The sequence below is a fragment of the Dipodomys merriami genome, unplaced genomic scaffold (genome assembly GCF_024711535.1).
Source record: "Dipodomys merriami isolate MVZ:Mamm:240054 unplaced genomic scaffold, mDipMer1.0.p SCAF_1, whole genome shotgun sequence".
Classification (NCBI taxonomy): domain Eukaryota; kingdom Metazoa; phylum Chordata; class Mammalia; order Rodentia; family Heteromyidae; genus Dipodomys; species Dipodomys merriami.
In genome coordinates, this window is record NW_027202270.1 from 28,707,522 (window position 1) to 28,724,828 (window position 17,307).

Consider the following 17,307-nt stretch of genomic DNA (forward strand, 5'->3'; position numbering starts at 1 on the left):
AAAGTTCGTTTTTCAACATAACGTCTTGTACATCTAATTGGTGCAATGGGACCACCTGTATCCCTATTTAAACAATTTATTTTTTCCCTTCCCCTCAACAACCTATACCAACATCAAACACAGTGAAAACAGGGGTTATAGTGTGGGGGAGGGACATACGAAGAAACAAAGAAATCATCTTCTAAGTATGTTAGAAACAATCACAAGAAAGAAAAATCATTTGAATCCTTATCTTGGGGTTCATTTTGCCTAACATCAACTTATCTGACCATTTCTGCTTGTCTCAGACATATACTAGTTATTGCAAATAAAGGAAACCATGGGACCTATGTTTCTTTGGGCCTGGCTTACTTCACTTAATACAATTTTTCCAAGTCTTTCCTTTTCCTAACAAATGGGGCAATGTCATTCTTTCTGATGGAGGCATAGAATTCCACTGTGTATATATATCACATTTTCTTGATCCATTCATCTACTGAGGGGCATCTGGGTTGGTTCCATATCTTAGCTATGGTAAATAATGCTGCAATAAACATAGTGTGCTGGTAGCTTTAGTGTGGTCTTGTTTGTAAACATTTGGGTAAATGCCCAAAAGTGGGATTGCTGGGTAATAGGGGAGCTCTATGTGAAATCTTTTGAGGAACCTCCACACTGCTTTCCAAAGTGGTTGAACAAGTTTACACTCCGACCAACAAGGCAGTAGGATTGCCTTCTGTCCACATCCCCGCCAGCATCTGTTGTTATTACAGTTCTTGATTATAGCCATTCCAACTGGGGTGAGGTGGTATCTCAGTGTTGTTTGATTAACATTTCTTTTATGGCTAGGGAGGTTGAGCATTTCTTCATGTGTCTATTGGACATACTTCTTTCCTCTTCATAGAAGTTTCTCTTTAAGTCTTTAGCCCACTTATTTATTGGGCAGTTGTTTCTTTGAGGATTTGTTGTTGGAGTATTTAATTTTTTGAGTTCCAGGTATATTTTAGATATGAGACCCTTGTCCATTGTATGGCTAGTGAAGATCTTCTCCCAATCTGTGGGCTTTCTATTGATCTTGCTAGCTATGCCCTTTGCCATGCAGAAGCTCTGTAGCTTCATGCAATCTCATTTGTCCAACCTTTCTTTGATCTCTATTAAGAAAATTTTGGCCTGTGCCCAGGAGACCTAGGGTTTCTCCTATTCCATCCTGTAATGTTTTCAGAGTGTCTGCTTTGACTCCGAGGTCTTTGATTTATTTGGAGTTGATTCTAGTGCAAGGTGATATATAAGGATCTAGCTTTAGTTTTCTACAAGTAGTTAACCAATTTTTCCAGCACCATTTACTGAAGAGGCTGTCTTTCTTCCAATCTATTTGTTTAGCTCTCTTATCGAAGTTTAGATGGCTATAGGACTGTAGGTTCATTTCTGGGTTTTCAATTCTATTCCATTGGTCCTCAGGTCTGTTCTTATGCAAGTAACAAGCTGTTTTGATTACTATGGCTTTGTGGTAGAGTTTGAAATTTGGTATTGATATTCCTCCAGCACTGTTCTTTCTATTGAGGATTGTTTTTGCTATTTGGGGTCTTTTATTGTTCCATATGAATTTTTAGATTGCCTCTTCTATTTCCTTGAAGAATGAGGTTGGAATAGTGATAGGTATGGCACTTAATCTGTTGATATCCTTAGAAAGTATTGCCATTTTCACCATGTTGATCCTTCCAATCCAGCAGCATGGGAGGTTTTGCCACTTTCTAAGTTCTATTTTGATTTCCTTTTTAGGTTTTTAAAGTTTTCATCCTAGAAGTCCTTCACTTCTTTGGTTAAGTTAATTCCTACGTATTGGGGGGGGGGGAACTATTATGAATGGAGTTGCTTTCTTGATTTCAGCCTCGCTTTTCTCATTGTTGGCATAGAGAAAAGCCATTGATTTTTGAGGGTTAATTTTATACCCTGCTACTTTGCCAAAGTTTTGAATTAGCTTGAGTAATTTGGGAGTAGAGTCTGTGGGATTCTTTAAATACAAGATCATGTCATCTGCAAAGAGGGAGAGTTTTACTTCATCTTTCCCTATTTGGATCCCTTTTATGTTTGCATCTTGCCTTATTGCTGTAGCTAGGCATTCTAATACTAAATTGAAGAGAAGTGGAGAGAGTGAACAACCTTGTCTCGTTCCTGAGTTAAGAGGAAATGGCTTTAGTTTTTCACCATTAAGTATAATGCTGGTTGTAGTTTTGACATATACAGCCTTTATTGTATTGAGGAATTTTCAATGGATTCCTAATTTTTCCAGAACCTTCATCAGAAAGGGGTGCTGGATCTTGTCAAATGCTTTTTCTGCATCTATTGAGATAACCATATGGTTCTTATCCTTGCTCTTGTTGATGTGATGAATTATATTAATTGATGCGTATATTGAACCAGCTTTGCATCCCTGAAATGAATCTTGTTTGAGTGTGGTGTATGATTTTTTGGATGAATTGTTGAAGTTGATTGGCCAAAATTTTGTTGAGAAGTTTTGCATTAATGTTCATCAAAGAAATGGGTCTATAGTTCCCCTTCTTTGATGAGTCCCTGCCTGGTTTTGGGATGAGGGTTATGATGGCTTCATAGAATGAGTTCGATAGTGAACTTTCTCTTTCAATTTCATTGAAGAGTTAAAGGAGTATTGGTGTGAGCTCTGCTTTGAAGGCCTTGTAGAATTCTGTTATAAAACCATCTGGTCCTAGGCTTTTCTTAAATGGGAGGTCTCTTATTGCTGTTTCTATTTCAATACTTGATATGGGCCTGTTAAGATGGTTTAACTCATCTTGGTTTAGTCACATTGTCCTTCTAAGATTCAGTCCAGATAAACATGTTATAAATGCTAAAATAGGAAATTTGATGATTAATTACCTTCCCGAGTTGAAGATAATGCCAAAGCAGCCTAAACAACCCTACAGAACCTTCTGTGGTGTGGAATTTTCCATTTCCATTGTACATAGTGCATCTCTACAGGTTAAACTATGTCCTTTGTGCTCTGGCTCAAATGCAACCATCTCCCAGGAGACTCCTCTTCATATCTCTTAATCTCTACTACAAGTGCTCGAATCCCTGTTGAAAATCCTCTCTGTTTTATCCTGATTCTATGGAATTCATTGTCCTCTATAGCAGGGACATACATGTGACATCATCCCTTGTTAGCAGTCAGCTAACTCAAGTTCCTTGGGTATCTCACAATGATGATCACTCATAGTGGCCAAAAGTTTGGTCACCATATGTTTTCAAAGTGAAAGGCACATAAATTAATAAACTGAGTGTGCAAATCATTGGATTCAATAATGATGATTGTTAACTGTAGCTATACTTTTACCTTACAAGTCCAACATGTTGGGTGTGAAGAAGTTACCCTAACAGATCCTGGGCCCTCCGTATCTCCCAAAGCAGTCTAGATGCAAATACGTTGTACACTTGACAGAGCCAAGCTGCTTATATTCTGTTGAATGAACAACTAACTGGTGATCAAAGAGTTCTAAAAGTCCTAATCTACTATGCAATGTTCTCCTCAAACCAGGGATCATTTTCTCAACTTTTTAAATTTCTTTTGAACCACTGCTGTTGAGCATGACCTTCCACTGACCGATCATTTGTCATAGATGTTGAAAATATCTTGTTGATCAAATTTTACCAACTGTCCAGGCAAGAGATCATGAAAGAAGAGACCAGCTGACACAGACCTGATTACTCTGCTTACAAAAGCTTTATGTAGCTGTCATTATATGGGCTTTGCTCTTGGATTCTACAGTGTCAGTTTCTTAGAGAGATTGAGCAAGACTGCCAAAAGCATTCTTCTTTGTCAAATGTTTCTCTTATTATTGAGTTTGTATCCAGGCAAACATTTATCTTTTTTGGAAGCATCACTTCCGTGTTTGCTCTGATGCCAGGTTCAGTCCTAGTGATTTTTAAGGAGGTCTTGTTAGAGTGGAAGGAATGGATGTTGACTGAGTGCAAGTAATTAGCTCGAAGATGTGTGATCAGTGTCAGCATAGTAAATTGCCACAAGGATTAAGAGTCAGAGCCTCCCACAGCTGTGATGTTCAGAGTAAACTCCCTTGAGATCACCATGCATTTCTTACACACACCTTTGATTGACCTTTATTCCAGACTCTGTTTTTAAAAGTGGTAATTCCACAAGGATTCTTTATTACTGAAGAGCAATACCTGTATCTGATTTATTGTTGAAATGAGGGAGAGGGGTGTTAAATCACCATTTCACTACACCCTAATCCAAAATATATTAATATCGTCATAACACACACACACACACACACACACACACACACACACACACACACACACACACACACTAAAATCAGAGCTGCTGGGGTTCAAATGCCATTGTCTCATGGACTATTTCTTTACTTTTCTATTTACTTTCACAATAACCATGGGAATCAGTGTATCTCAGAAAGAGGCAGCAATGTCTCTCTTGCATTATCATTTGCTGAGTGCTACATGAGACCATGTTTTATGATGCAAGGGGGAGAAAGAGTGTAATTTCGGATTCTGATGCAAGAGGTAGAAATAGCCCAACTTTGATGAATGACCAATGTTTGAGCATGCAATTAGAATAATCCTTCTCTCACTTGTAAGATGAGCAAGGATGATATAGATATGTCAAAAGCAAATAAATACCTAACTTTTAAGAATCTTGATTGAGTGAATACTGCTTGATTTTCTATTCCCAGGCACAGTAGTGCTGGTGGGTCTTGTGGGGTAGGGGGAGGGGAGCTTAGAAATTGACAAGTTTTTTTTAAGGTTTATTTGTTGCAAGAAACTAACTTTTCTTCCATGTCTGATTTTTCACACCAAATGAAATAAGACCACAGACCCTGCTTAAAAATAATATTTCTCCAAAATAGAAAAATAAACTTGCCTGTACATGGAACATTTTCAAAGAGAAAACATGAACAAACAGGTTTTCAATTTCAGGTGGAAAGTAGACCTTTTCACCCGATTTTAATTGCAGATAAGAAACTCTCCTGTCCAGGACTTAGCCAACTCCCATCCGATAGTGACATGTTTGAAATAAAGAAGAAGATGGGATTATTTATTGCCTAGCAGAAACAAACAGCTAACCATGTAAAATACACAGCTGCATTTAGCTACTTTGGTTTTCCATATGTCAAGCAGCTAAGGAAGTTTTATTCACCTTCTTTTCGTTCAGATCAGGCTCTTTTCCAAACAATTAAACTGCTTTTCATGTAAAACTGACACACCACCATAGCGGTACCTATAATGTTGAGTGAAGTACTGTGTATCAACTTATAACCTCAGCAAGACTTTAATCCTTCTGAGTAGTATCTTTACTCATATGACTATCTATTCCATAGAGCAAGAGTCTGGCTTCTTCTGTTTAATACTCTGCTGGGTTTTGAAAATTGGAAGCACATTGTTCAATTAAGAACCAATTAATGTGACATTCCAGCTTGAAAGAAGTGTTAGGCAAGAGGAACACATTGCAAACTAATGAGTTTAAGTTTCATTGACTCATGATCTGCTGTTTCTTAAAGGCATGAAAATATGTTGTGTTTATATCACCCTCAGCTCTTATACCTTAACTGAGTTCCTAAACCAGTGAAGTTGAGTCAGAGCACATAGTGACCTTTCCAGGGTAGCCCAATTTCAAAAAAAAGAAAGGAAGGAAGGAAGGAACGAACGAAGGAAGGAAAGAAGGAAAGAAAAGAAAGAAAGAAAGAGAAATAGAAAAGAAGAAAAAAATGCTCATCATGGGTGAGCTATTTCTCCCATGTCATGGCTTTGTGGCTGATGCTCCTATTTGCCTTGTGACTCCAAAGATAAATAGCAAGCAGAAACCCAAAGGACATGCATTGCAATCTAATTCTCCCAAGCACAGTTTGTACCATGAACTTCAGTTTCCTCATCTCTTAAATGGAAGCAATAGGATCTATTAAATAGAACTAAAGTTGTTGTGCCACTCACTGCCAGAAAACAATAAGCCCTGTTTTCTTGAATAAATGCCAGCCTCAGCAATTAGTCGATCAACTTAAATTCTTCTTGCAGTTTCAATTAGAATGAGAACCCTTCCCTGGTTTACACTCAGGCTGTTGTGCAACATTTCTGCGAGGCTAACAGCTGTCTTATTCCACCCTAGAGAGAGCTCTATTTCAGCTACTCCTGCATTCCTAGTTCATAAAGTGCTCTAGGATCCAGTGGGTGAAAAGCACTCGTTAGAATCACGAGATGATATGTGTTAATAGTAAATAAACTACGGTTTAAAAAAAGGCACGCAGTGATCACTATCTTGTTAACAAGTCATTCAACGCTTTAGCTTGATTCACTTGGTACCAAGCCCTGGTTGAATATCAAATAACTTGGAATAGAATACTTTATAAGAGATTTTTTATTTTGGTTTTGAGAGGATGAGAGGGGGGGGGAGAAAAGGGGGGAGAGACAGAGACAGAGACAGAGAGCAGTGTGTGTGGGGGGGGAGAGATTCCAAAGATAGACAGTTATGGTCTGTCAGGATCATCTCCCATTTCAAAATGAATGTGCCAGGAGATACACTATATATTTCCAGGAGATATACCACACAGTTCTTTGGCAGGTTTATTAATTCAACATCAATTATGGCTATTTTCCAAATAATGTTCTAAGCAAAATAGCTTTGCCAAAATTCTATTGAGTCCTTTCCTTTCCCTTCACTCACTCACTTCCCATCTTCATTTTCTCCTCCAACCATTCTCACCTCCTTCTACTGTGGTATGTGAACTGCCCTCAAGTATGACTAGCAGCAACTTAGAACCTCTGCCCCCAATATCTCGGTTGCTTGTTGTCCATTTGTCTTCCCACCCATCCATTCTCCTCTCTAGCTTATGCTGGAACAGGAGGCCTGATCTTATTGCCTGCTCCATCAGTGCTTGCTTGGCTGGTCTCAGGTCAATGGGAGGCAGAAAGATCCAGGAGCCTCTACCCTTCTATGGCTACAGCCCTCACTGCTAGTGACTCAGCCAGAGAGCTGGTAACAATATTTCTCTTCTTGCCCCTGTAACACAGAAGTAATACAGAAATTTCTGCCATTGATGCTCGCTAACCACAACCACCTTACTAGTTCCCTCACTCCTGTTCATGTCTGTGACTATCTCTTTCATAAAACCATTCTAATTGGATTCTGTGTCTCTTCAAGACTTCTAGTTCTCCATTCTATATGTACAAAGAGAAAAATGAAGATACAAAGATATGTTGGGGGAGGGTAGTGGGTAGAGAGAAAGTGGGAGAAGAGGAGGGAGTGGATAACACTGTTCAAAGAAAAAATGTACTGATTACCTTTCTTATGTTACTGTAACCCCTTTGTGTGTGTGTGTGTGTGTGTGTGTGTGTGTGTGTGTGTGTGTATCACTTTTACAAATAAATAAATAAATAAATATGTTGGATGTGGGTTGAAATTATGACCTGATCTGAAGTGATTCACTCCAAGTTCTTTCAATCAGGTATTTCTATTACAATTATGGTCTTATTTTTATTCTGTTCTTATTAGTGATGTAAAGAAACCTCTGTCATATGAAAGGGCTAGTCAGTCAAGAACCCTGCTTTATTTGGAGACTATGCTCATACAGAAATAATAACAAAATACCATCTAAAATGGCAAGGAAGTTATGTTTAGTCCAGTTTACTCTAATGACAGTGAAATACAAGCCAAAATAAAACTGCAATTCTTGATATTTTTATAACGAATCTCTTTAAGACTTACTTTAATACTGACTTATTTTTACCTGTGATATGGTAGCTGTCTTAGGGATTCAACTTAATTTCAGCAGTTTACAAATGAGTCTTATTTATTTAAAAGGCAGTAAGTATTTAGTGACAGTACTCAACTTTAGAAAGAATAAATTTACTCTCATCACATTATAAAGGATATAAGATACTTTTTAAATGGTAACCAAATATTTTTAGCTTGTCTATTTCCTTTCTCATTTGAATATTTGTGATGAAGATGAATTAGTGTTGTGCCATTTTCAATTCTCATCACAATCTTGGTCCTGAGATGAAATATTGGATGCTTAATGTCTTTATGAATTATAGCAGAAAACAGTATGAGGTTGACCTTTTTAATATTCTGCTTTCTGACTGGCTGGCATTTCAACTTCTCCTCCTCTTGAAATAATTCCTACAAATATGGAAGAAAGGTTGGGGATAGGTAGCCAATGAGAGATCAGAATATTAAAAAGGTCAACAGAGTGCAGTCTTTTCTATAAATTCAAAAAATATATTAAGACATTAAAATTCAACCATCATCACTCAAACTTGTGAACAAAATATGAAACTCACAGTTGTAAAAAGAACCCTGTTTTAAAGCTATTTCACGATTGTGATAAAGATACAACATAATTACTCAAGAAAAAATCTCTCAAATATATGAGACTGAGGATGTTTTTGATATCACGAAGTAACTAAGAATGGACATAATGATTATTTTCTTTCCTTCTGGTAAAAACTGTATGTCTTCTGCAGTAACACAATATAAAAAGGTAGCTGTAGACATGGGAACTTATTTTGAGTGATTATACTGTTACTCGTTTTAAAGTAAAGATTTTTTTTTAACCTATGGTGCTGGAGACCTTGCCTATAATAAGCAAGCTTCTACTACTAAGCTGCATTCTTATCCTAGAATAAAGAATTCTTAATTAAAATGTTAATAAATAAAAAGCCAATTCATTTTAGATCTTAAAGTCATATTCACTATTTTATCTGGCATATTTTATTTGTCAAATAAATATTGGCTGAAAGGTAAACAAACTATGGAATGATAATAGAGGTCATATTATTTTGGGAGGGAATGTAAGAATCACTCACTGCAAATCCTATATAAGGACTTTTGTAAACTACTCCTAGGGTTTATAGTTCACTCACCTGTCTTCTTATAGCATCTAGCATACAGCAAAAGCTTAACCCTATATCAATGAATGAGTGGGGTGAAAAAAAGAAAAGTAGGTGGGATATTGTTCACAGCCTGTAGATTGTGGTACCATTTATCTGCTACTTGTTAACCTATACAGCATTTTCGCCTTTTGTGAATTATTTAGCTCTAATTATACTTTCTACCCCACCTACCATTATATAAGGGTAGCATACTCTTTGCTCTAAAATCAAGTTTCTTTCTACCTAGATATTGTTTTAGGTTAGGGATGAGCACTGTATTCAATCAGGACAATGCAAACCCACAACAGGGAGAAAAAAGTTGCTCCCCATCCCCTCCCAGATCACCAAATATAAGAACAGAGCTAGTTCTTATTGTCAGTGGAGTCACCCTGTAATCCTAGTTACTCAGGAGGCTGAGAACTGAGGATCAAGGTTTAAAGCCAGGTTAGTCAGACATATTCTAAACAAAATAAAACAAAACAAAACCATACAACTATTTCTGATTAACCAACAAAAACTTCAAGCGACAGAGAGCCAGACTTGAGTGAAAAAGGCTAAGCAAGATCATTAGGCCTTTAGTTCATGCAAGCCCCAAAACTATCATAAACTAAAGAACAGACATTTTCCACAATGGTAGTCATTTCTGTCACCAGCAACAGGATGTCAGTTGAAAAAATTAGACTAACAGAAATCAAAACTAATTGATGAAGGGAGGGAGAAAAAGGCTTGGTGACATTATTTGAATGCCTGGATTGGTTTTTATTTAACAGTAACATTATCTGTTAAGTGTCTCATCAATTAATTTCTTAATTCTATTTTTGCTTATGTTAATCTCAACAGAGTATCTGTCACATACAATTAATTGGAAGATTCTTAAGGATGGAGGGTTCTAAGATTCATATGGACTTTGAGCATCAGATGATTATTGAATAATACATACAACTATTTTTCAATAAATGTAGATGCTTTGATTAATAAATTATAAATATATATTAATTCAGAACAACTTTTTGTCATCATTTAATTGGTGTGTATTAAACCTATTAGTATGTGGATTATGTAAAGATATTCTATAGCCAGAGATCATATTTAAACAGATTGGCAATCACTACATAGATACCTTTATTCATAATTAATCTTCAACTTATTTGTGCTATAATTAATCACAGCTAGTTCTCATATAGCTAAGTTTCTCTGAAGGAAGACCATGACTGCTGGCTTTACTCTCCCAAGGAAGCAGTTATTGTTTCATTATTTATGATATGCAGAGCATGTTACAAGGTATTAAGATTCAAAAAGCTTAAAATCACTAGGCACTGGTGGCTTATACCTGTAATCCTAGTTTCTCAGGAGGCTGAGATCTGAGGATCCCAGTTCGAACCCAGGCAGGAAAGACCATCAGACTCTCATCTCAAAATAACTCCTTCTCCACACACATACATGGCTGTAAGTGGAGCTTTGGCTCAAGTGGTAGAGAACCTGCACAGGATAAAAAAGCTAAAAAGACAGCCCTAGACCCTACGATCAAACCTCAGTACTGGGAACACATATGCCACACACACACACACACACACACACACACACACACACACACACACACACACACACACACACACACACACACACACACACACACACACACACACACACACACACACACACACACACACACACACAAGCTTAAAATCTGAAGGCTGTGAGGGGTGGAGACAAAGCACACACAAACAAAAAGTAAACCCAAATCAGTCTCTTAAGCGACTGGCACCAGCTACAATCTCTGGGGGCCTTTAAACCCCATCTATATAACCATGTTGAAATTGTGTAAGATAATGTGAGGGAAAGTAAATGAACAAGATATTTTACAACAAATCTCTGTTTGGTTTCTATTGGTAAAAGCTCATTCCAAGAAACCTGAAATTTCCACAACACAAGGCTCATTCCTTTCTGTGTTGGCTCATGCTATTTCTTCTACCTAGCTTTTCCATAGAAGCCAGTCTCTACTTCCCTTTCCCCACTCCTATTTCAAAGCTATCTCTAGCAGCACACATTTTACTGATTAATACTGCTTTCAGTGGCCCTTTTTTGCCATACCCTCTTAAGATGGAACATCAGGAGCTGCATCAAATGTGCTCCTTGGTTTCCAGCTCTTTGGACTCAGCTCATGAGCTACGAAGGAAGTGAGGGTTAGGTACTTACTCCATCTGTGTTGTGTCACTGCAGGTTGGCTGCCTCCAAAATTGCTTTCTGAGTTCTAATAACATCATTTTTTGTACCTTTTGGGCTTAAGGGTGGTAACAGGATCCCACAGGAGGTGGCTGCACTATGTGTGGTTGGGTTCCTTAACCCCCCTACACCTGCCTCTTGAGTGTGCCACCTCTCCCTTGTCAGCCTCCTGACAGACATGTTGTCTTTTGAATCTGGTCTGTTGGCCCTTTTATGGCCAGTTGAAAGGTTCTCTTGTCCTTGTACCCCCTTGAATCGTTGTCCTGGTCATACTGCACTGCCTACATCTATTCTCTTTTAGTATGTTCTGGAAGATCCTTGGAAACTGTATATGTTCATGCTCCAGTCCTAGGGCTCACATAAACTGCTTGCAGACTTGAAAAAGTTAACAAACAATTGGGAGCAGTGCCCTATCAGAACAACTACATTGGTTTTAACATAATGCACTACACTGAATAAGCTAATGCATTTGCATTAGAGTAGGTGGAATGTCATAGTATATTTGAGAAGCCTAATACTTCCTTCTTCACAGTCAATTCTAGTTCAGATGTATCATTCAAGTTAATCAGATTTAGAAAAGTTCTATCTAGTATGATGGTGTGTACCTAAGATCCCAGCAGTTGGGAGGGTGAGGCAGGAAGATTGAGAGTTTGAGGTCTGACTTACACAGTATAATCCTGTCTCATGAAAGTAAATGACAAAACTCCAAAAATATACAAGTCAATTCTTTATCTTATTTACACTTTAGTCAATTGGTAGGAATTTACCATAATCAAGAGAGATGTATTTTTAAGAAATAATTATATTCATAAATGTTAATAAAACTAAATTGCCAAACTAAGAACTATAATAGTTGATTTAAAAGTCTACAAATGATGATAAAATAAGCAGTTATTTCCCTCTGTTTTTCATTATAAAAAATTTCAAACATATTTTACCCACCACCTGGATTTGCTAATTATTAATGTCTTTCATATTAGTATCACTTAGCCATCTGTGTTTATAGGTGCATATATGTGAGTGTGTTTCTATATGTATAAATATGTGTATATATACATATGTATGTGATATTTTTGCTGAATCATTTGAAAATATATTCCAAACATTAGGGTGTGTTCATCCCTACACACTTCTGCACTAATTTCTTGAAACCAGGCTTATTTGCCTTCTCCAATACCATTTCTAAGAACACTAGCTGTAATTCTCTGAGAGCACAATCTAACACACATCGGGACTGTGGGTTATCAACTAGACTTGGGGTGCAGCTGCACCTGTGGCACAAAGCCTGCCCCGGTTTCATCTAAATTTTCTGCAGGCTGAAGCATTTTTTTTTTCTAAATGTCAATACCTGCTGGCTTCTGCTACAACTGTTGAGATGAAGAAATTTAACTATACACATACCTGACAGTCCTGAAGTAACAGGAGTTCCTCTGGAAGCTCATTCTCACATGGGAGGACTGAGAAATAGACCTGCCAAGGTCAGCAGAAGGTCAGGGCTCAGCAGGAAGAAAGTAGACTTGTTTGCTTTTATTTATCTTCTTCCTAATTCTAAGCTAGGATAGCTTACTTTAGGTGAGGATTGCTGGTTTTTTCTTTTAGAAGGGGGAAAGGAATGATGGAAAAATGAATTATGAGCTCAATGACAAACTTGTGAAACAAGAGATGCAACTCCATAATTCTTACTAGCAGTCTCTCTTGACCTACCTTGTCTCACTCCCTCCTTCCTTCCTTCCTCCCTCCCTCCCTCCCCCCCTCTCTCACCCCTCCCACACATAGCCCTCATGTTCTTTCCCTTATTCTCTTAAATATTGAGGAGCCCATTGGGGGAATGACATGGTTAGTAAACATCACCATCTGAGTCAGTGCAGAAGTTGGAGAACAAAGGACTGGGAAGGTGGCTCAGTGGTAGAGCGCTTGCCTTGTATGCATGAGGCCCTGGGTTCGATTCCTCAGCACCACATAAGCAAAAAGAAAAAAGCCGGAGTGGTGCTGTGGCTCAAGTGGTAGAGCGCTAGCCTTGAGCTGAAGAGCTGAGGGACGTGCCCAGGCCCAGAGTTCAGGCCCCATGACCGGACCCAAATAAAAAAAGAAGTTAGAGAACAAGCAAGTGGGTATCCAAGTTTGGGACTCTGGTTTCTGGTGGGGTATATCTAGATTATTATATAAAGACTGGCATCTGTGGCTGAGTTCTTTAGAGAGGCATTTATGATATATGTCACAGCCTTTGTGTGATGGCTCCATTCCAATTGGGACAAAGTAGCCTGGGCTCTCTCTCTCTCTCTCTGTCTCTCTCTCTCTCTCTCTCTCTCTCTCTCTTTCTCTCTCTCTCTCTCTGTCTCTGTCTCTCTCTCTCTCTCTGTCTCTGTCTCTCTCTCTCTCTGTCTCTCTGTCTCTCTCTCTGTCTCTCTCTCTGTCTCTCTCTCTGTCTCTCTCTCTGTCTCTCTCTCTCTCTCTCTCTCTCTCTCTCTCTCTCTCTCTCTCTCTCTCTCTCTCTCTCTCTCTTATTCTCCCTCTCATGGTGGAAATTAAACTCAGGTTCTTTTATGTTAGGCAACTGCTCTACCACTTGAGCTATGCTTTTGCCCTTTTTGTTTGTATTTTGTCTTGCAAACCTCCAGCCTCCACCTCCATGTATTGTATTGAGTAGCTGGGATTTCACTTATGTCTACTACTCCCTGTACAAAGTATTCTTAAGAGAGATAGGAAATTAGTCACTCTCCCTCACTCATCTCTCCCTTCTTAAAATAATTTCAGTAGATTTCTTTATTCTATTTTCACATATGCAACAAACTACTTCCATTATATTTATCATCATTCATCCTGCTTGTTAGCTTAGCCCCTCCTGCTGCCCCCCAACAGTGCCTGCTTTACTTTCCTGTCATTCTTTTTTTAGTGTGCACTAATTGCAACAAGAGTTTTCACCATGTTATTTCAGATGTGCAGATATTGCATTTTCCTCAGAACAACTGCATCCATTGCTTTCTTTTTTCTTCCCTCTGGCCCCTACTGATCAACAACTTTCATTGGGATTTGTTAAGACATCCTTACGCAGAGTTGCAATGTATTTTGAAATTATTCACCCTTCATAATTATTTTTCTCTCTCCTAATCATTCTCCTTTATAGGCTTATAATTAGAAATGATGCATATGTTTGTGTTAGTATATATATATATATATATATATATATGTATGTGAGTTTGTGTATAAATGTATGTATATGTGTCATATATATGTACATTTCCATGCGTATGTATGTCTTATAGATCTAGCTTCCACATATGAGTACAAACACTTGACATGTGGCCTTTTGAGTTTGGATGATAGTCAACATGATAGTCTCCAGTTCCATCCATTTGCTGACAAATGACAAGATTTCATTTCTTTATGGGTAGATAATATTTTCCATTCATCTGTTGTTGAACACTTCAGCTGATTCCATCATTTGGCTAGTGTGAACAGTGCTGAAGCAAACATGGGTATGCAGATGTCTTTCTTGTGTATTTTTTTAGTTTCTTTCTGATATATGCCCAATAGTGGAATGGTAGGGTCATAAGGAAGTTCTGTTTAAAATTTCTTTATGAACCTCCATATGGATTTCCACAGTGGTCACACTAGTCTATATTTCTACCAACAATTTAGGAGGGTCACCCTACCCCCACCCTATCCTCACCAACATTTGTTATTGTTTCCTTAATAGCTGCAATTCTGATCGCGTGAGTTGAAATCTTATTGTGGTTTTGATTTACATTCCCTTTAAGGCTAAGAGTCTTGAAGATTTTGTCATACACCTATTAGCGATTTGTGGCTCTTCTTCTGAGAACTCCATTCATTTCACTTGCCTACTTATAAATTGAATCATTTGTTCTTTTGCTATTATTTTTAGCTCTTTGTATATTCTGGCTAATCATCCTTTATCCGTTGACTAGCTGAAAAACATTTGTGTCTTGGTTCTGGTAATTATTTCTTTTGCTGTGCAGAAAGTTTTTAAAGTAATCCCATTTGTCAGTTCTTGCTCTTCTTTTCTGGGCAATTGGAATCATCCTATTTAGAAAATAGGATGCCTATAGTTTCCAGAGTTTTCCTGGAATAGATTCAAAAGTTCCAGGTTTTACTTCAAGTTCTTTGATCCATTTGGAGTTTATTTTTGTTCAGAGTGAGAGATATAGGGTCTAGTTTCAGTCTCCTTCCTGGAAGTACATAATCAGTTTTGTCAGCACTGTTTGTTGAGGAGTCTGTTTTTTCTCCAATAAATGGTCTTTACTCCTTTGCTGAAAATTACATGATTGTAGTGAGTGTGACTTTATTCCTGGGTTTTATGTTCCATCAGTCTTTAGATCTGCTTTTGTGACAGTACCAAGCTGTTTTTGTTACCATGACTCAACAGTATAATTTGAAGTCTGGTATTGTGATACCTCCAGTATGACTCTTTTATTCAGAAAGCAATTTTGCTATTTGATGTCTTTTATATTTCCATATGAATTTTAGATGTACAAGACACTATGTCAAAAAACGAACTTTACAATTTAGGAGATGGGAGGGAAGGGATGGTAGGGGAAAAACAAAGGAGGAGGCAACAATGCTTGATAAGAAATGTATTCATTACCTGGTTCATGTAATTGTAATACCTCTGTACAGTATGTTGACAATAATAAAGGAATTTTTGAATGATTTTTCTATTTCTGTAAAGAATGATACTGGGATGTTAATGGATATTGTAATGAATCTGTAGATTGCTTTTGACAGCATTATGATAACCTTAATAGATGTTTAAAATGACATTGTTACAACTAAATAATTCAGATATTACCAGCTGATGTTATTCAGTTATTATATCCCTTAATCAAACTTATTATATTAATACTAAATTCGTACCAATATACAATTTAAATAATGTTCTAAAGCCAATAGACTTACTGAAGGATTTCATACAGGAGGAAGCATAGTGACTCTTCTTTGTGGGAACAAACCCTTGAAGAGTATCTCCAATTTTGTCCCCTTCATTCCAATAGGGATGCTTCTGGAAGTATAATAGTCAGGGTTGCTTTTTCTATTACTGTAAAGAAAAAGAAAGAAATCTTGATTGGAGGAAAATGCAATGCTTTAATGCATTTTAAGGTGACCTTTAAAATAAAGTAAGTGGTCCTATTGTTCTCGAAAGGGTTTAAATTTAACAGAGAGTACTTAGAACAGACTTACAAGTATGGGAAGAAAATGTGTTCCACCTCTGTTGAGCAATCAATAGAAAATGAGGTTTAAGTTTCAGCAGTAAGATGAAATTTGCTATGAGGACTTAAGTCCATGAATGACCAGAAGTCTTGTGCTTTTAATGGCATCTTCCATTTTGCAGGGGAATTCTATATGCTTTGTAAGACTGACCAAAGTCTCTCAATATAGGTGCAGAAAGCAGGTTTTACTTCATAGGTATTCTTGTTATTCTCTTCTTCAGATTCTCTTTAGGTTTATGTTGAGAAAGGGAGGGCCTCTTTCTGCCTCCCTGTCCCTATTTCTCAGAGTCCTAGTTCTGTGATCCCCCCTACTGACTTGCAGTGACCAGCTACAGAGTTTTGCATCTTTTGTTAAGGCAGGAAATACAGAGGAGGAGCCTGAGAGACCAAGAACAGTCTCCTAGTGGCTTCTTTCTGCTCCACCTCAATCTCCCTCAGCCATTTTTGGCATCCTACCAAAGGGCTCTTCCAACATATAAGACTCTCCCTTCTCATACCCTGGCTTCATCAGGACCAAGCTAATAGGACCAGTTCTCCCTTGAGATTAGGTGTAGCATCAGGAAGGACTAATGAGAAGCAGTTACTGGAAAAAAAACCTACATGGAGACATTTGTGACATTCCAGGCATAAAAGGCATGCAAAAAGACTACATACTTCACATTGCTCTGTGTAAACTTGCTCTAGACTGAGTGAGCTTCACAAAACAGCTTCAATTGTTTTTTTGTATGCTTAGCTATGATCTCAATCTCAATAACAGAAGGTAGCAATGAATTTTTAATAACCTAGTGAAAGTGGCTTAGGTATTACCTAAGTTTAACTTTTGTTCATAGAAAAGGAAATGATATTAACTCGTGGTCTTTTTTGTATGTCACCTATTATTTCTAGGATATGAGACTAGACCAGTCTTCAAACATTTTTGGTCTTAGCATCCTTTTACCCCTTTAAAAATTATTAAAGCTCTTCTCAT